The sequence below is a fragment of the Engraulis encrasicolus genome, chromosome 19 (assembly GCF_034702125.1).
Source record: "Engraulis encrasicolus isolate BLACKSEA-1 chromosome 19, IST_EnEncr_1.0, whole genome shotgun sequence".
Lineage (NCBI taxonomy): Eukaryota > Metazoa > Chordata > Actinopteri > Clupeiformes > Engraulidae > Engraulis > Engraulis encrasicolus.
In genome coordinates this window covers 51,113,676-51,136,175 of record NC_085875.1, presented here as the reverse complement: position 1 = coordinate 51,136,175, position 22,500 = coordinate 51,113,676, and positions in this window count along the sequence as shown.

The following is a 22,500-nucleotide window of genomic DNA, read 5'->3' as shown; positions in this document are numbered from 1 at the left end:
CACACACACACACACACACACACACACACACAGGGGCGGAGCTACAGGGGTGGCTAGGGTAGCATTTGACCCCCCTGAAATCTGATTGGCTACCCCAACTCGCGTTACACAAAGCGCATAGATCGCCCACAAATCACTATCACGAGTGAAGAAAGGATAACCATTTTCCCCACACACATTTTGATGCAAGTTTGTGTACACACCACCCTCGTGAATTTGGGCATATGGGGTACCATTCGAAAGCTTAGAATGCTGTCTGTCTAGTGGTATGCATAGGAACTCTCTGTGTTGTACGGTCTGACGGCAATGTGAATGGCAGATGTGTGCTTTTCCATCCTGAAGAAGAAAAGCATTAGAAAAATAACAACTTATTTCAGTCCAGACTCATTTCGTTTTTTTCTTTTAATGAAAAGTTAGCTGTTTTCAGTACTATATAATGCTCTATATCCCATGTGATAAATCAATAGATTCGTTTTTGGTGGTAAATGAAAGTAGTTTCATGATTAATTCCTGTGAATTCGACTCAAACCTCATGTCTAAAGTCCAAATATTCACTGGCATATGCTAATTGCTGTCTTTGTATTGGAATAGACTATGCTAATGAGTATTTTAAAAGAATGTCCGTCCAGCACCTTTGATAGCATTGTTATATGTGTGAAAGCAAGTTCTTAGCAGCATTGCAACATTACAGTGACTGGATTTTAGTACGGAAGTAACTATTGTGCAGTCTGAATTCAATTTGAACTTTGAAATTTGAGATTACATAAAAACACAGATGGTAGAAAATAATTTGATTACCTCTCAGACACCTAAGCATTCATTTCCTTTCAACCTAATTTTACTAAGTCTCTGATGCAGAAAAGTTCATTTCTGAGAATTCTGTAGAAACATTGAAAATCTGCAATAGGGCTTCAGTGAAACACTTATCTTTATCATCTCAAATCACTATATGATTCTTGTATACACAAACACAGATAGCCTACAGATGTACACACCTGTCTGTGTATTCCAATGGCTTAGCACCCAGGTATTAGGCATTTTCCTTCCAAATAAGAGCAGCCCTTCATATCACTTTTCTAAAAAACGTATGTTTCCCACATTTCTGGCACATCTACATATTAAATAATTACTTCTACAATGTTTAAAATATATTCAGAAAAGACAGCTAGCAGTAGGCCTATACAAAAATGGCCATGTCTTTACTTGGAATGTGATCTTTTCTATGCTATTTTCTCTCCGGAAATGACTGTGTGGTGTTGGGATATGTAGGCCTAATTTGAGTTAAGTTCAGTCAATGTAAGGCACTATATAGGTCTTTGTAAATCTTGCTATTTGCAATGCAATGGGTTTCTGAGGGTCAAATCACAAAAAATCTTACAAAAAAATCACAAAAAAATAACTGATTACTGTTTGACATAATAGGAGACCTAAGACTTAAGGGTGCAGTTATAGGGTGCACAGCGGGTGTTATGGTTGCCAAATGTGACCAATGATTACCAACCCAAAAATACTACAAAGAACGCCTTAAGAATAAAATCCTGCCAGAATTAAACAGAAGTCTTGATTTATATGAACACAAATCTACAGAATATGTATCTGCCCAAAGCCCTTCTTTAACCCATAGATGACCATCGGAAACCGCTCAATCTGGTAACACTCACAGGTGTCATAAGAACCCGAGAAAATCATTCTCTTTATCTATTCTATAGTGTTTGAGTGTTTTTTTCTTTGCGTAAGAGCATGACCCTGTGAAATTCATGTGGCTACCCCATTGCTCCCCCAAGAATAAATGTCTGGTTCCGCCACTGCACACACACACACACACACACACACACACACACACACACACACACACACACACACACACACACACACACACACACACACACACACACACACACACACACACACACACACACACGCACACGCACACACACACACACACATTATATTTGCATATAACCTTGACAATGTTTTAATTCAAAGTTGAAAATGACATTATAGCTTTTTAAAATGTTACATATATATATGGCACTATTTCTAAACCCTAATACTCAGCCATGGCCTAATGCTTGGTCTTAAGATCAGTGGGTTGCAGGTTCAAATCTCACCCTTACCTCTCCCTTTACCTCCATCCATGGCTTAAGTGCGGTTGAGCAAGGCACCTAACCCGACAACACTCCAGGGGCTGTAACCAATACCCTGTAAATAACTGTAAGTCGCTTTGGATTAGAGCGTCAGCTACAGTAAGTGTAATGTGTGTGTGTGTGTGTGTGTGTGTGTGTGTGTGTGTGTGTGTGTGTGTGTGTGTGTGTGTGTGTGTGTGTGTGTGTGTGTGTGTGTGTGTGTGTGTGTGTACATGTGCCTGTGCGTGCACGTGTGTGTAATGTGTAACTTCACAACTGCCTCTCAAGTTAGCAGCCTTGATGCAAATCAATATACAATTCCCTGCCAACACGCACACATTTTCTATCATTTGAAATCTGTGTTGTGAGAGCAGTGCATGCCTTTGAAATGCATGAAAATGGCAATACTGATTAGTGGAGTGAGAATTTGCATTATATGTGAGCAGTAACTGAATTTACATGTGCAGAGTTTTCGGGGAGACACCGCTGTAGCAAACTAAAAGCAATGTTTAGATTAATCAGAAAAGGCAAGGCATGGCAAGGCAAGGCAAGGCAAGTTTAATTGTATATCACATTGCATGCACAGATGCACTTCAATGTGTGCTTCACAAAAAAAGTCAAAGAAATGTCAAAGAAAATTAAAACGTTAAAATAGAATATTAAATAATCAAGGAAATCAAAGAAAATGAAAAATACGTCATTTAGAGCTGCCAAGGCAAAGTATTAGAGAACAGCTTCGTCTGGGGTCTATATCGATAGTGGGTGTATTTCTTGCATCATAGAAACACACCTACCATCCAAAGACCACTGGAGTCTAGGTCACTTAGCCAACGGCCCTTGGCGAGCCGTGTGTGTGTGTGTGTGTGTGTGTCTGTGTGTGTGTCTGTGTGTGTGTCTGTGTGTGTGTGCGTGCATGCACGTCCATCTGTGAGCCGGTGAACAGGTATCTTTATTGGTCCTCTGACATGCCGTCATGGCAACTGACTAATCTGGCCAGATAACCTGAGCGAATTAAAGAGTGTGTGTGTTTGTGCGTGTGCGTGTGTGAGACACCACATCCTCTATGATCAATGTTTAACTGTGATGCTGGCTGCCACCCCTCTGTGTTAGACATACAGAAATGAGCCTCCCTCTCACACACACTCACGCTCAAACACGCGCTAATACATACTCGCGCTCAGGCAGGGCTGCGTGTGTGACCGCTCTCTGTCATTGGGAAAAGAACATCCTAGGTCGAAGTATAGAACACATCCCGAAGAAGACTGCACTTCCATAACATCGTTCTCTGCCTCCTGCAGACACCGTACGAGGCCTTGGGATATATAGCGCATCCAAAAAAAACCTGGGCGGATCTTGTGAGACCCAGGGACGTATCTAGAACGTACAAGGCCGAGGGATACTTAGAAGATAGAACACATCCAGCAGAAACTTCCATAGAACCTCCATAGAACACCAATAGAACCTCCATAGGACCTCCATGGCTCTCAGTGGAATTACATGGCTCCTGGTTCTATTACTCAGCCTCACACACACCACAGGTAAGACCACACACACACACACACACACGCACACACACACACACACACACACACACACACACACACACACACACACACACACACACACACACACACACACACACACACACACGCACACACACAGGTAAGACCGACACAGGTTAGATGATCACACATATACACACACACCACAAGTAAAACTCTACACACACCTCTCTGATGAAAATGGTTCACGTTATAAACTGTAGGCCTATTCATCTCAATGCTTTATTGGCATTTCAATAGTTATCATCATTAAAGGTGTACTTTGTAATGTATTTTGTCCATGCTGCCCATTCACAAATATTACTTTTTTCACAAATACTTACGACCACCATCAAATTCTAAGTATACATTCTGACTGGGAAAATTGCACTTGTCATACATAAAAAGGGGATATTCTCCTCTGATATATTGACTGGCAGATAGATTGTTAGAGGATATCATTATAAAGCAGAATCTAAAACAGATGTGTTTGAGAATATCGCAAAGAACACCAATGTCACAAAGAACATCATCTATCGAGTGGCAGACAGAGCATCATCTATCGAGTGGCAGACAGAATGGATATCTTAAAGAATATCTCTATCGAGTGAGATATTCTTCTTATCTTATAACACAGATAAAAGAGATATGTGTTTTTATGAAGTGCCGTACAGTTATCTGTAGCTGCTGTTCAGTCAGAGAGATACCAAGTGACGCCAGATAACTCAGCGACGCCAGATAACTCAGCCATTTCACACTGGGGAAGGGTGTAATAAGTAAAACACATACCATGCCAGCTAGCAGTGCTCAGTGTGGAACATTGTTGTATTTTTTTTATTATTATTATTACAACACTTTTTATATTTTAATATCTCATAATTCATACTTCAATGGTTGTTGTATTCCGTACTGTTTGTGTAACTTTTAGAGCCAGATAAAAGGCTTTCAAACGACATCAAAACTATCTCTGTGTTATTTATTGACTGGCATAACAAAGTGTAAATATAGAGCCCTCTCTGTCTGTTTCTTGCTTAACAATATTGCCAGCCACTTAACACTGAGGAAGACTGTGAGCCCGCCTGAATCGTCTGTGAGGTGATTAAAAAAGTAAAAAGAAAATTGATGAGTGCGGCTATTCAATCAATTCGTCAGGTGTCTTGCCCTAGCTTCCTCCCAGTTCACCTTTCTCAATTGCCCTCCAACCATCATCTGTTGGGGGGTGTCCGCTCAGAATTCGCACATATCTGCGGGCGCAGATACTGCCCGAGCTGTCAGTGGCGCCCCGTACTCCCGAGCTCAAGAACTCGGCTGTGGCAGTACTTCAGCACCACGGCCAGCGATCTTCTCCAATAAGCCACGTAATCTTCTTGAGTGCAGTGGTCCCTGCGGACCAGGTGAAGCACGTTGATGATCGGTCCACCGGGTGGACAACCACTCTCCTGCGAAAGCAGCACGATCACGAAAAGTCCCTTCTCCAGCGAGAATCCAAATTTTAGACAGTGAACTAATGAAACGTAATTTGGGTAAATGTTACATGTTTGCTCTTTCTTCTTTCCTCTCAACTTAAATTTGCTCCAAAAAAAGGAGGCCAATTGAATTTCAAATAGCCAACTTTGCTAGACTGACTAAACTTGTCCATAACCATCCATCATCGTTTTTATTACTCACACCATTGCATTATTTAAGTTGTTTGATAGCCAATCTACCTTCATCACAAGGGCATGGTTTGGAGAGTGGGTCTGATTGGCCTTGGTTACAGCCGACAACCTGGTAAATAAAGGGTATGGTTTCAAGACAGTTCGGAGGTCAGGTCTGGGTAACCTTGTGATCATCGCTGAAGAGCTCTGTGTGTGTGTGTGTGTGTGTGTGTGTGTGTGTGTGTGTGTGTGTGTGTGTGTGTGTGTGTGTGTGTGTGTGTGTGTGTGTGTGTGTGTGTGTGTGTGTGTGTGCTACCTTGTGACCATAGTTGAAGAACTCACCTTGTCATGAGGACGTTAATTGCCATGTGGTCAGGGATCTACAGACCCTGTAGATAAGACGAGCCGAAGGGTGTGTGAGGTGAAGGGAAGAGGGGGGAGGTGAGAGGAGAGGAAAGAAGAGGAGAGGAGAGGCGAAGCGAGGAGAAGTGGGAGTGTTACGTAACTACAGGTGTAACCGGAAGAGTCATAAAGCTCATGTTTCAGGATGTTACACATAGCATTCGTTGTTCAGCTGTACCTCCAAGCACTTTTACCGTGTGTGTAGACAGTCTGAAGCATCTGGGGTGCATTTCTCAAAGCCATAGTTGCTAACTACTTTAGCTACTTTGTTGATTGCAATGCCATTTCCCATTGCCAACTACCCAAGTTGCTAAGTGGCCAACAACTACGCTTCCGAGAAACGCACCCTGTATGTCAGAGGAGACCGCCAACAGCGGTGCATCTCTCTCATCAGCGTATGTGGCAAGGATGTCTCCCTGTTCTGCACCTTTTAGACTAATTATAATAGCGTTGCGCTGCGTAGTTACATATTTCACATGTTTAAGATCAGCTGAAATCGCTGCATGGAGGTGTGCATGCGTGCGCATGCTCAGTAGCTAAAGCTCATCTCGGCAGGGAGTTCATATCGACAGGACACCGGAAGACGAAGGATGGATTACTACATGGGCCTACCAGGGGCCGAAGAGGCAAGGGTGCCCTGAGGCCCAAGCCTCTGAAGGGGCCCTGAAGGCCAACCCTCTCATTTCCTTTTTCATATTGCGTTAAAATTACACTTATAACTATTTTATTTTCACAAATGGAGAAACAACATAGGGTCTCTAACATCCGGCCTGAAACCCTGAATATTTTTATAGTCCAGCAACACCCATTGACGGGGCGCTTTCTTGTTGGGCCCATGGAGTCATAATTCATCCCACGTGCACGCACACACACACACGCACACACACACACACACACACACACACACACACACACACACACACACACACCTGAACAAAGTCCTCCATCAGGCCCCTGTTCTCACCGCCTTTCCATCCTGATGCAATCCACAGTGGCATTGTCACTAGAGAACTGATGTGCGTCATAAAATCTGAGTTGGCTAAATCAGCTAAGTGTAATGTAGTTGGCACGCGGGGGCCTGTGGCCCGCCTATGATTCTTATAAGCGATCCAGATGCGAAGAGCCATTCATATCTTTCGACTAAACAACATAAAACAATGGATAAATCATCATTGACTAATATTTATATGTGTGAAATAGTAAACCTAAAACAATACCTCTTTCCTTTTTTAATGGATTGCTTTGTCACACAAAGAGCGCCAAAGTCCACAGTCAATATACCAAGCTAATCAGAGACTGCCAAATTATATTTTGTGTGCTAAAGGCTCTACGACTGCACTAAAAGCGATTAACCCATCTAAGCCTGAGGACCCTTCAAAAAATACATGCTAAATGCCTAAGCCCTTTTGGAGGAAAAGGTGCCATCAGCCAATATAAATCTAAATACCTCCGTCTACGAAGCACATAATTACATAAAATGAGTTGCACTTAAAAGCTAAGACCCTCATCTTACATGGGGATGCGTTCATTTAGCTCTAACATACCCACATATTTAATAAAAGAAACTTAAATCTCATGAGATTGAATGCTACGTCAATGCAGCTTCAGGCTCCTGGGTTAACCCTCAAGCGACCGGCTTGTTTTTACGACTAATCTGACCGAGCGGGGTCATTTATGACCCCAAGGAGTTTATATAGAAATACCACTATATAAATTATTTTTTGGGGTTCATTCAAATTTATTTACATCTGGCACATACTTGTCCCTCATCTAAAGCAAAAAAATGTGAGTTTGAACATTTTATTGTTTTGCTAAAAATTTGTCAAACTTACATACATATATGCTAAATATGATGTATGCCCTCATTTGTATATGTAAACATCAAAATACAAAAAACATCCAATACATTTTTTTCTTCTCTCATCACCATTAATCAACTGAGAAAGTTTCATGATGATATCTATCATTTACATTTTTTAGCCTATTCACTTGTAGTAGTCTTACCATAATAATACAGTATATTTATGCTAATTATGGAAATTGCTCAAAGTAAAAATTTGGGAAACCAAGCTACATTCTATCCATTAGGCCCATAGATGATATTTCTGCAATAAAACTTTAGGGTACTCAAAATTTCTGGGTTCATGAAATCACAAGATCAGAGAATATGGTAATTTACATAGACAAAACCATGTCTCAAACATATAACCTTATGCACACTCAACATTTCTCTGAAACTTTTTCTGGACATTGTAGCTGTGAAAAGGTGTCTTCCATATGTATTAGAGCAAATAAATGATTCAACTGATGCTTCAGCCTTTGTATAGCCATATAAAAAGGAAACTTCTAAAAACGCCATTGATTTCTACACTGATGACTTGTTTTCTCCCTCATTGTTTATCAGGATGACTTTCATTTCATATTCTCATCATGTGTCTAGGACCACTGTGCCATGATATCAACAATATGGAACAATATGGAGGAAATGCTACCTGGGTGCCCTCACAATATGCTTCGTTGGCTATCGCAAGGGTGCCCTATTTATTGATATAATATATTATATTTTAATACTATAAATGTTTATATTATGAATATTTTAGGTCTGCTGACCATGGCTTGCCCCAAGACACAAAATACAAAAACCAGAGTTTGAAAATTACAACAACAATGGACATTATAATGTTGAGTATCTCATGGATCCTCTCGGGGTCATAAATGACCCCAGAGGTGTTTTGATTATAAATCCCATATAGATGATGATCATAAATGACCCCAGTCGGTCGCTTTAGGGTTAAAGGGACACTGTGTGAGATTTTTAGTTGATTATTTCCAGAATCCATGCTATCCATTCACTAATGTTACCTTTTTCATGAATACATACATGAAAAGGGGGATCTAAAAATAATAAATGACCCCAGTCGGTCGCTTTAGGGGTTAATGCAGCATATACGCAGCATCCAGCATCCAGGGTTAAGAAACATTCCACGTACAGAAGGTAGAGTCAAAATGCCCAATCAAGAGACACTACATGTACAGGCAAGTACAGTCAAAATGTCCAACTAAGTAACATTGTATGTACACATGTAAGTAGAGTCAATATGCCCAATTAACCCCTTAGCGTAGAGCCTATGTTATAACCTTTCTGTCACCAAAATTGTAATAGTTATGTCTTAATCTGTTACTTAAGGCTCTCAGTAGTGTCATAGCAATGTTGTTATGATGTAGTTGAGTATTTCCAGAAATGAGTGAATAGGCCCGCCAGCCACCCCATCTGCACTAAGAAGCTCCGGAACAGAGCTCTATGGTAGAGTGAAAAGAATTAGAGAATCAGAATGAAAATCAGAATTTGAATCAAAACTCTTTGATGCCCTTGCGTAATCTTGATTATAACCTAATTTGTTCCAATGTACATCACTAATGACACACACACACACACACACACACACACACACACACACACACACACACACACACACACACACACACACACACACACACATGCACACACACACGATTGGAATGTTGCAGTCTTTATTATCATTGTTTTATTGGGTTTATCTTCAAACACCCGACTGTTTACTGCCAGTTGACACAGCAGTGGACTCAAGTTGTGAAATGTAGTGCTAAAAGTAAAATGCTATATCGAATGACTTTAGTAGTAAGGTTATTCCGGAATCAATGATTGGGAGTTGGAGACACAAACCACCCACCCCCCCTCCCCCCACACACACACTGATTGCGCTGCCGTTATTAATCATTATCTATTATTTATCTTAATGTATTTATTGGTGGGATATCTTTGTTAGGCCTCAGACCGGGCATTCAGATAAAAGCTACCAAAGTGAAAAACTAATCAAGGCCGTTGATAAACCTTCAACATGATTTCCAGACCGCTGAAAAAGCTTCACCATGTTTTTGCTTTAGTCACTCATGATGTGATAGTATCTGGGTTTTACTACTTCTTAATATTCAAGACTTCAGATCCATTTCAGCAGTTGAAATTTACATTTTGTATCTGCAGTCATGATATGCTTCATGCTTCATACTTCATGCTTATGGTGTTGATGTATGTGTACAATGTATATGTGTAATAATTTTTCAGTCGGTTGTGAGGGGAAACATTGCCATTTTGACTTCCTAGGCTACAGTATTTCCTAACTATTAAGCAGTTTAGTTTCAGCATTAGTTCAGCATTAGTTTTTAGCTCACATAGGCTATGTCAAGGCTAATGCATATTTCTCTGAGCCTGAATGCTGGCTTGTTTGTTGTCAATTTCATATTCAGTATTTAGGAGTAACTTTATCCTTTATCATTTGTTTCCCTTTCAGAAACCACACACACATGCACAGAAATTATTAATATTGATACTGATTTATATTATATTATATTATATCATATTATATTATATTATATTATATTATATTATATTATATTATATTTCATTCTGGGGGATTTTAACAAGCTGTCCCTCTCAAAATGCCTCCCAACGCTGCAACAGTATGTGGACTGTCCGACGCGCGCATCAAACATCCTCGACCTCTGTTATGGCAACATAGAGCACGCTTATAAGGCGAGGTGCCGCCCACCCATAGGAAAATCGGACCACAACGTTATACACTTATTGCCAAAGTACAGACAGCTAGTGAAACGCGTAAAACCCACAGTAAAATTCGTGAAAGTTTGGAACGGGGAAACACAAGAGAAACTAGATTGCATTCTCACAGAAAATGCTGGAAGCGGGCTTGCCTTTTGGGGCAGAGATGAAACAAAGTACTATTGAGAAAACAAAGCTAAAAGAAATCTTGGAAAAACTCCATACACCCAGTCAGAAGTTATGGGCCAAACAATTCAGCCATCTTGGATTCAGCCATCTTGAAAGTGTTGTAGCTCTGCGTTTTGGGGATATACTAAATGACATACATGGTATTTTAAGTTGGCTAAGGAACACTGCGTATGATATAATTTTGAAAATCAACATGGCTTCGAGCGGGATTCGAACTCACAACCTCCATATCTGTAATCCAGCCCCTTTGCCATTGATATTAAATGACATACAATACATGATATTTGAAGTTGGCTAAGGAACACTGCATATGATATAATTTTGAAAATCAACATGGCTTTGACTGGGGTTCGAACCCCCAACCTCCATATCTGTAATTCAGCACATTTGCCATGCATACTAAATGACATACATGGCATTTTAAGTTGGCCAAGGAACACTGCATATGATATAATTTTGAAAATCAACATGGCTTTGACTGGGTTTCGAACCCCCAACCTCAATATCTGTAATTCAGCACATTTGCCATCCATACTAATTGACATACATGGCATTTTAAGTTGGCCAAGGAACACTGCATATGATATAATTTTGAAAATCAACATGGCTTCGACTGGGGTTCGAACCCCCAAACTCCATATCTGTAATTCAGCACATTTGCCATTCATACTAAATGACATACATGGCATTTTAAGTCGGCCAAGGAACGCTGCATATGATATAATTTTGAAAATCAACATGGCTTCGACTGGGGTTCGAACCCCCAACCTCCATATCTGTAATTCAGCACATTTGCCATTCATACTAAATGACATACATGGTATTTTAACTTGGCTAAGGAACACTGCATATGATATAATTTTGAAAATCAGCATCGCTTCAAGTGGGATTCGAACTCTCAACCTCCATATCTCTAATCCAGCACATTTGCCATTGATAATAAATGACATACATGGCATTTTAAGTTGGCCAAGGAACACTGCATATGATATGATTTTGAAAATCAACATGGCTTCGGGTAGGGTTCGAAACCCTTAACCTCCATATCTCTAATACAGCAGCATGCATTACCACTAAGCCAAGCAGCTAGCTGTCATGCACAGTCCAGCAAGACTATATTACATTGCATTGCAGAGCTGAACAATAGACTTCTAGAATGGTTGCTCGCACCTGCTCGTTAAGAATAGAATCTTGAGACAGTGACAGTTGAAATGGAACCCTTCATTGGCTGCACCTGTTGTGATTGACTGAAAGACAGTTAGTATTGAGCTGTAAACAGGGGAGAGAATGAGAATGAGTTTTTTGTCTTTACAACATCGTTGTAAAAAAACTAAAAGGAGTTGGCACGTGTCCTTTTCACAGATCGGAGTCATGCTTATAGGTTAACTGGTTCAGGCACAAATGGACCTCCGTGTGGGACATGCGCTGATCTCTTGAAAAATGCACTTTTCGAAAGACTGGGATTCTCCATAGACCCAGGCCTGTTTTTTTTACAAACCTGCCATTTAAAAAGTATTGGGAGTTGGGAGATGAAACTTTGACAATTTGGAGACATCCCATAGAGCTCGCTAACAACGCGTCAACTAAACTTCTAGGTGAAAGTGTTGATGTTTTATGACCGAAAAAGCCTCCTACACTCTAATCTCTAGAGTGGCGGAACTTTAGTTCATGAAGGTTCCACCATAGTTTTCAATGGGGACCCAGGCTTTCACAAAATCGCCAAAAACGGGAAAACGACAAGAGACACGGAAAAGCCTATTAGTATACGCGATCTCCAAGCCGAGCCGGTCGTTTTAGTGTTTGAACGGTGTCTCTATCTCGAAAGGCCTAGGAGGACATCCATTTTCTATTTTTACTGCCCCTGCACAAGACCAATAATAAACTAGAAATGCATTCTCACAGAAAATGCTGGAAGCGGGCTTGCCTTTTGGGGCAGAGATGAAACAAAGTACTATTGAGAAAACAAAGCTAAAAGAAATCTTGGAAAAACTCCATCCACCCAGTCAGAAGTTATGGGCCAAACAATTCAGCCATCTTGGATTCAGCCATCTTGAAAGTGTTGTAGCTCTGCGTTTTGGGGATATACTAAATGACATACATGGTATTTTAAGTTGGCTAAGGAACACTGCATATTATATAATTTTGAAAATCAACATGGCTTCGAGCGGGATTAGAACTCACAACCTCCATATCTGTAATCCAGACCCTTTGCCATTGATATTAAATGACATACAATACATGATATTTGAAGTTGGCTAAGGAACACTGCATATGATATCATTTTGAAAATCAACATGGCTTTGACTGGGGTTCGAACCCCCAACCTCAATATCTGTAATTCAGCACATTTGCCATCCATACTAAATTACATACATGGCATTTTAAGTTGGCCAAGGAACACTGCATATGATATAATTTTGAAAATCAACATGGCTTCGACTGGGGTTCGAACCCCCAAACTCCATATCTGTAATTCAGCACATTTGCCATTCATACTAAATGATAAACGCCTTGCTCTGCAAGGGCCATGCTCTGCATGGTCCTTGCTCCGCAAGCCCGCTTAATAATAATAATAATAAAACAGGACTTAGAGATTACTATAATCGGGCCTTGCTCTGCAAGGGCCATGCTCTGCATGGTCCTTGCTCCGCAAGCCCGCTTAATAAATAATAAAACAGGACTTAGAGATTACTATAATCGGGCCTTGCTCTGCAAGGGCCATGCTCTGCATGGTCCTTGCTCCGCAAGCCCGCTTAATAATAAAACAGGACTTAGAGATTACTATAATCGGGCCTTGCTCTGCAAGGGCCATGCTCTGCATGGTCCTTGCTCCGCAAGCCCGCTTAATTAGAAATGTTGCTTTGAAACCACATGCTGGGAGGAATTCTTCGATTCATGTGAAACCCCCCACGAGCTAAAAGACTGTATTACATCATACATACAGTTCTGTGAGGAAACTGCAACTGAGACCAAAAGAATCGTCACATTCCCTAATAACAAACCTTGGCTGTCAAAAGACTTAAAAACATGCCTTAATGAGAAAAAGATAGCTTTCATAAGGGGTGATGCAGAGAAAGTGAAAGAAATAAGGAGTGAATTCAGAGGAAAGCTGCAAAAAGCAAAAGTTGATTTTAAAAATAAAGTGGAGGAACAATTTTGCACAAACAACCCCAAGCAAGCATGGGAAGGACTTAACAAAATGATGGGCAGAGACCGCAAGGAACCAGTGGACACTTTTATGGACCTGCCCTTTTTAAACAATCTTAACAGTTTTTATGGAAGATTTGATTCCCCTGACAGCAGAGACAAATGCAATGCTATTTCCACAAATATTCCTCAAACCACCACAATCCACCTATCAGTGGAGGAAGTTAGACATTGCCTCTCAAAAATAAATCCAAATAAAGCGCCTGGACCTGATGGCCTACGTGGAAGGGCACTGAAGGCATGCACAAATGAACTAGGACCAGTTTTTACTAACTTATTTCAACTGTTACTGTCCACCTGCACTGTGCCAAATTTGTGGAAGACATCAATCATCAAACCGCTTCCCAAAAAACCTGGGTCAAAAGAGCTGAATGACTTTCGCCCGGTTGCCTTGACCCCAATTTTGGCAAAATGCATGGAAAGGGTCGTAATCAGACACCTTAATGCATCCCTGAACCCACATCTGGATCCTATGCAGTTTGCCTACAAGTGTCACAGAGGGACTGAAGATGCCACCCTCACTCTGACCAATATGGTCACTAAACACTTGCAAAATGCCAATGCTTATGCACGTATTTTATTTATTGATTTTACAGCTGCTTTTAATACAATGCAAATCCACATTTTATTGCAACGACTTTTAGACCTAGGGGTAGAGGGAGGGATGGTGCACTGGATCAAAGACTTTTTAACTGACCGCCCACAGCGTGTGTGCACCAGAGACTTGGTCTCAGATGAGCTGGTCCTTAACACGGGGGCCCCACAAGGATGCTGTTTGTCCCCTGTTCTGTTCTCTGTATACACAAATGAAATGTCACTCTGCCATGATGATTTTAAATTGGTGAAATATGCAGATGATATGGCTTTAGTGGGACTCTTTTATAAAGATGACAGTACATCTGACTATTTGGATCATGTTTTTAAGTTAGAGCAATGGTGCAAGAAAAGCTCACTTTTACTTAATGTATGCAAAACCAAGGAGCTAATTCTTAACTATAGTGGTGTCCCATCACCCCTTTTACTGTCCAAACAAAATATTGAAATTGTTGACTGTTTTAAGTATTTGGGCACATACATTGACACAAAATTGAGCTTCTCAGACAATGTTGATGCCATATGTAAGAAAGCTAACCAAAGGTTGTTTTTAATAAGAAAATTGAGAGGCTTTGGAGTTAGCAGCAACATTTTGGAAAGGACCTATGTTAGCTTAATAGAGAGTGTCATCACCTATAACATCTCTGTTTGGTATGGCCACCTCACCCTATCTAATAAGAACAGGCTGTCCAGAGTAGTGAAAAATGCTGGAAAAATCATAGGGCGACCCAAAAAAGCAACTGGACAAGCTGTATTGGACTGCAGTTGATAGGAAAATCACAAACATTTTAGATGACAACACCCACCCCCTTCACCCTGAATTTGAGCTGCTCCCCTCAGGGAGGCGCTACAGAGCACACATTACAAAGAAAAACATCTACAAGCACTCATTCATACCCAACGCAATCTCCATGGTCAATAAGCAATGGAAAAGCTAGGCTGGTATAACAACAAGGGAATGGATCTGGTATCTGACCTGTACTGTATGTGGTGTGTGTGGTGGGAGGGGTGGCTGGAGGGAGGGGATATGTGCAATGTTTTTTATGTGTATTTATGTTTTTAGAGTATGAGTGTTTTAATGGAGTGAATGTACACGTTTGTTTTTATGGTGAGACGAAAGACAAATTTCATGCTTGCATGACAAATAAAGTATATTCTTCTTCTTCTTCTTAATATTATATTATATTATATTATATTATATTATATTGTATTATATTATATTATATTATATTATATTGGGATAATATAATATAATATATTATATTATATTATATTATATTATATTATATTATATTATATTATATTATATTGGGTGGGCCCCAGAATTTTTTCACATTTCAAAGTGGGCCTTGGTCTTTTGAAGTTTGAGAATGGCTGGTGTAATGAGTTTTATTTCGTGTTTAAAACGTGCAATGATTGGGAGGGGCAAGTTTGGCGCGGTGACAACCATGGAGGTAGTATAAGAATTGGAGGGAGTGAAAAAGTCCCGCTTCCAGTCATTTCAATGGGAAATGCTAGGCTAGTGAATTCAGCCAAAATTGAACATTTTTTCAGCTTCCAAAATGGAGTTATTTCCGCCAACAGTTTACTCAACCAATTACCAACACTAAACTCGCGTACCCACCAATCATCATGAGCGAAGTGGATGTAGGAAATGCGAAAATGGCGACTTGCTAATCGGCGAAGCTAACCAGCCAAATCCTGCCCCCCTGGTGACAACAGAGCTGTGCTGAACCAGTTTGAATTCCCCACATTGGTTCCACAGACACAGCCAATGAGGCAATGCCAGACAAAGGTTTTCATCTTCAAAAACAAATCAAAGTGCTTCTGCGACTTCACGATCCTTGGTGATCATCAATGTAGGGGCTCTTAAACTATTTCCAGGTAGAGAAAATCTGACACACTCAACGTTACAATTTTTATGCTTTTTATTTGGCTACAATGCCAACGTCTTCCGGCTATTATGGCCTTTTTCAGAGCGTATCCATTTCGTGAAGAAGGACATAAGGGCCAAAAGGCGTAGGCTTTGTAGCCAATTTTTTTTTTTTTTTTAATTGTAACATTCGGTGCCTTGGATTTTCTCTGCTAGACTACAGTTTTAATTTTGTAGTTTTGATCAAAACACCCATTTAGATTGATTATTGTTGATTGATAATTTATTTATGGAGCACTGTGGACATAGCTGTGGACCAACTTGTTGAAGGTCAATGGCCATCAACATAAAAACCTGAGAATGTCGCCAGCCAAGTGTAATAACTCAAGATATACTCAGCGCAATAAGTCTTAATGTTATGTAACTCAAGATATACCCAGCGCAATAAGCCATGTTACAGCCCAGCAGAGTAACCCAGGTTATCGCCAAGTGCAGTAACTCAGGACTCTCAAGTCATTTAAGAGTGATAGTACTGTTGCTGTGCTGTGCTGGTGACATCCTCTGTTTTTTTCAGTTTATAGCGCCTCACATTTATCACTTTACCATTACCTCTGGAATTATATGAGAGATATCCTGCCAGAGTTATCAACGCAGAGTGTTAAGATGGTGAGGTGGCATATTGCGCTTGTGCACTGTACCATGGATGGTATGGGTCACAGGTCCGAATTCTGGTCTGGATATTTTCCCACCCCAATCCCTTCTCTCTCTCTCTCTCTCTCTCTCTCTCTCTCTCTCTCTCTCTCTCTCTCTCTCTCTCTCTCTCTCTCTCTCTCTGTCTCTCCAGCTCTCTTCCTGTCCTGAGCCCACACAAATATATATTGAAAAAACATAGAATGCTTAAATCTACACATGCTGTCTCTGCCAACAGCCACATGGAAGCCCATCGCGTGCCAGAACAGAGGGATGCCGGCAGAGGACAACAAGTCGTGTCTGTGCCCCCCCCTCTTTGGCGGACAGGTCTGCCAAACTATCGTCAAAGAAGTCCCACCAGGTCAGTGGATACGCTACATGTTATTATTACCATATGTCACTACACACGGACAAGTGCACCACTCCGCACCGTAACTGACTTCTTTTCTTACACCCAAATGCAGACACGAACGTACACAGAGACATACTGTATACCACACACACACAGTCTGTATAACAAGGTGAATTTTGAAGTATGTAAGCTGTTTCCTCAGCTCATGGTCATTTACTGGTGTTTTATTATGCAGGAGAAACAGCAAGGGAAAATGCTGTGACTTCAACAACATCTGAACCAAAAACTGAACCAACTGAAGCCACAACTGAACCAACTGACAGCACTAGTTCACCTTCAACTGATTCTACATCAGGAGCTACAACTCTAGACTCCAGCAGTCCTGTATCTGACCCTACACCAGATGCCACATCTACAGCAACCATCACGCCCGACAGCACAACTCCAGACAGCACCAGTCCAGTATCTGACGCCACATCAGGAATTACATCTCCAGAGAGCACTAGTCCTGTGTCTGACGCCACGTCACCAGACCCCACAACAGACGTCACCTCTCTGCCAACCGTCACAGCAGACAGCACATCACCTTCCACAGACTCCACATCTATGCCAACAATAACTCCAGAGGGCACAACGACAGACACCACATTTGTTTCTACAGACTTCACGTCTCCAGATTCCACCACTCCGGTATCTGATGCTACATCAAGCGGTCCAACCCCGGACAGTACTAGTCCAGTGTCTGATGCTACACCCGACTCCACATCTGTTCCAATAATCACATCAGATGGTTCAACTCCAGACAGCACTAGTCCTGTGTCTGATGCCACATCCTCAGAGTCGTCTGCAACACCAACCATCACACCAGACGGTTCAACTCCAGACTCCACCAGTCCGATATCTGATTCTACATCAGGAGGTCCAACTCCTGACGCCACATCCTCAGAACCCACAACAGATTTCACTTCTCTGTCAACCATCACAACCGATTCTACTATGACTCCAGGTGGTACCAGTCCTGTATCTGATTTTACGTCAGGAGTAACTTATTCAGATATTACTAGTCCAGAAACTGACGCTACATCCTCAGAACCCACGACAGACTCCACGTCTCTGCCAACCCTCACCCCTGATGCCACATCATCTTTTACAGACTTCACATCGCCAGACAGCACTAGTCCTGTATCTGATTCTACATCAGGTGTTACAACACCAGACTCGACTACTCCAGTCTCCACCAGTACTGTAGCTTATGTCACGTCCTCAGAACCATCAACAGACTTTACATCTATGCCAACAATCACATCAGATGGTTCAACTCCAGACAGCACCAGTCCAGTATCTGATGCCACATCCTCAGAGCCGTCAACAGACTTTACATCTATGCCAACTATCACACCAGACAGTTCAACACTTGACAGCACTAGTCCTGTGTCTGATTCTACGCCCGATTCCATCTCTGTCCCAACAATCACACCAGACGTTGCAACTCCAGACTCTACCAGTCCCGTATCTGTATCTGATGCTACGTCCTCAGAGCCCTCTGCAACCACAGACGTCACATATACGCCAACCATTACACCAGACGGTTCAACACCAGACCCCACTAGTCCGGTATCTGATTCCACATCAGGAGGTTCAACTCCAGACTCAACTAGTCCAGTGTCTGACACTACACCCTCAGAACCATCAACAGACTTCACATCTAGGCCAACCATCACACCAGACAGCACAAGTCCTGTATCCGACAGTACACCTGACTCAACCGCTGTCCCAACAATCACACCAGACGTTTCAACTCCAGGCAGCACCAGTCCAGTACCTGACGCCACGTCCCCAGAGCCATCAACAGACTTCACCTCTGTGCCAACCATCACACCAGACAGCACATCACCTTCTACAGACGTCACATCTCCAGACTCAACCAGTCCCGTGCCCGATGCCACGTCATCAGACCCATCACCTGACTCCACATCTACGCCAACAATAACTCCAGATTCCACATCACCTTTTACTGACGTCACATCTCCAGACTCTACCACTCCAGACAGCACTAGTCCTGTGTCTGATTCTACGCCCGATTCCACCTCTGTCCCAACAATCACACCAGACGTTTCAACTCCAGACTCTACCAGTCCCGTATCTTTATCTGATGCTACGTCCTCAGAGCCCTCTGCAACCCCAGACGTCACATACACACCAACCATCACACCAGACAGTGTGACACCAGACAGCACCAGTCCGGTGTCTGAGGCCACATCATCACAGCCTTCAACTGATTCTACATCAGGAGTTACAGACTCCACATCACCTTCTGCAGACTTCACATCTCCAGACAGCACTAGTCCAGTATCTGACGCCACCCCCTCAGAACCATCAATAGACTTTACATCCACGTCTGTCCCAACTATCACTCCAGATGGTTCAACAGTAACTCCAGACTCCACATCACCTTCTACTGACGTCACATCTCCAGACAGCACTAGTCCAGTATCTGATGCCACATCATCAGAGCCTTCAACAGACTTTACATCCACGTCTGTCCCAACCATCACACCAGATGGTTCAACTCCAGACACCACATCACCTCCTACAGACTTTACATCTTCAGACACAACTAGTCCTGTTTCTGACGCCACGTCAGCAATTACATCCTCAGACAGTACTACTCTAGATTCCACTAGTCCAGTATCTGACGCCACGTCACCAGACCCTTCCACCGATGCCACATCTGTGCCAACAATAACTCCAGACAGCACATCTCCAGAAAGCACTAGTCCCGTATCTGATGCTACACCCGACTCCACATCTGTTCCAACCATCACACCAGACAGCACCAGTCCAGTATCTGACACCACACAATCTGATTCTACAACAGACTTCACATCTATGCCAACCATCACTCCAGATGGTTCAACTCCAGAGAGCACTAGTCCTGTGTCAGATGCCACGTCTCCATCTCCTTCTTCAGACTCCACTTCCATGGCAACATCTGTACCAGAGGGCACAACTCCAGACACCACATCACCTCCTACAGACTTCACGTCTCCAGACGCCACCAGTCCAGTATCTGATGCCACATCATCAGAGCCTTCAACAGACTTTACATCCACGTCTGTCCCAACCATCACACCAGATGGTTCAACTCCAGACAGCACCAGTCCTGTGTCTGAGGCCACATCCTCAGAGCCCTCTGCAACCCCAGACATCACATATACACCAACCATCACACCAGACAGTTCAACACCAGACATCACATCTCCAGACATCACATCACCTTCTACAGACTTTACATCTTCAGACACAACTAGTCCTGTTTCTGACGCCACGTCAGCAATTACATCCTCAGACAGTACTACTCTAGATTCCACTAGTCCAGTATCTGACGCCACGTCACCAGACCCTTCCACCGATGCCACATCTGTGCCAACAATAACTCCAGACAGCACATCTCCAGAAAGCACTAGTCCAGTATCTGATGCTACACCCGACTCCACATCTGTTCCAACAATCACACCAGACAGCACCAGTCCAGTATCTGACACCACACCATCTGATTCTACAACAGACTTCACATCTATGCCAACCATCACTCCAGATGGTTCAACTCCAGAGAGCACTAGTCCTGTGTCAGATGCCACGTCTCCATCTCCTTCTTCAGACTCCACTACCATGGCAACATCTGTACCAGAAGGCACAACTCCAGACACCACATCACCTCCTACAGACTTCACGTCTCCAGACGCCACCAGTCCAGTATCTGATGCCACATCATCAGAGCCTTCAACAGACTTTACATCCACGTCTGTCCCAACTATCACTCCAGATGGTTCAACTCCAGACAGCACCAGTCCCGTATCTGATGCTACATCAGGAATTACATCTCCAGACAGCACTAGTCCAGTATCTGATGCCACATCATCAGAGCCTTCAACAGACTTTACATCCACGTCTGTCCCAACCATCACACCAGATGGTTCAACTCCAGACAGCACCAGTCCTGTGTCTGAGGCCACATCCTCAGAGCCCTCTGCAACCCCAGACATCACATATACACCAACCATCACACCAGACAGTTCAACACCAGACATCACATCTCCAGACATCACATCACCTTCTACAGACTTTACATCTTCAGACACAACTAGTCCTGTTTCTGACGCCACGTCAGCAATTACATCCTCAGACAGTACTACTCTAGATTCCACTAGTCCAGTATCTGACGCCACGTCACCAGACCCTTCCACCGATGCCACATCTGTGCCAACAATAACTCCAGACAGCACATCTCCAGAAAGCACTAGTCCCGTATCTGCAGCTACACCAGGACTTACATCTCCAGACAGTACTAGTCCAGTATCTGATGCTACACCCGACTCCACATCTGTTCCAACCATCACACCAGACAGCACCAGTCCAGTATCTGACACCACACCATCTGATTCTACAACAGACTTCACATCTATGCCAACCATCACTCCAGATGGTTCAACTCCAGAGAGCACTAGTCCTGTGTCAGATGCCACGTCTCCATCTCCTTCTTCAGACTCCACTTCCATGGCAACATCTGTACCAGAGGGCATAACTCCAGACACCACATCACCTCCTACAGACTTCACGTCTCCAGACGCCACCAGTCCAGTATCTGATGCCACATCAGGAGGTCCAACTCCCGACAGCACTAGTCCTGTATCTGATGCTACACCCTCAGAACCTTCAACAGACTTCACCTCTATCCCAACCATCACACCAGACGCCACCAGTCCAGTATCTGATGCCACCCCATCAGGACCTTCTCCGACCCCAGATGCCACATCTATGCCAACCATCACTCCAGACAGTTCAACAACAGACTCTACTAGTCCCGTATCTGATGCTACATCAGGAATTACATCTCCAGACAGCACTAGTCCAGTATCTGATGCTACACCCGACTCCACATCTGTTCCAACCATCACACCAGACAGCACCAGTCCAGTATCTGACACCACACCATCTGATTCTACAACAGACTTCACATCTATGCCAACCATCACTCCAGATGGTTCAACTCCAGAGAGCACTAGTCCTGTGTCAGATGCCACGTCTCCATCTCCTTCTTCAGACTCCACTTCCATGGCAACATCTGTACCAGAAGGCACAACTCCAGACACCACATCACCTCCTACAGACGTCACATCTCCAGACTCCACCAGTCCAGTATCTGATGCCACCAGTCCCGTGTCTGATTCTACTTCAAGAGGTCCAACTCCCGACAGCACTAGTCCTGTATCTGATGCTACACCCTCAGAACCT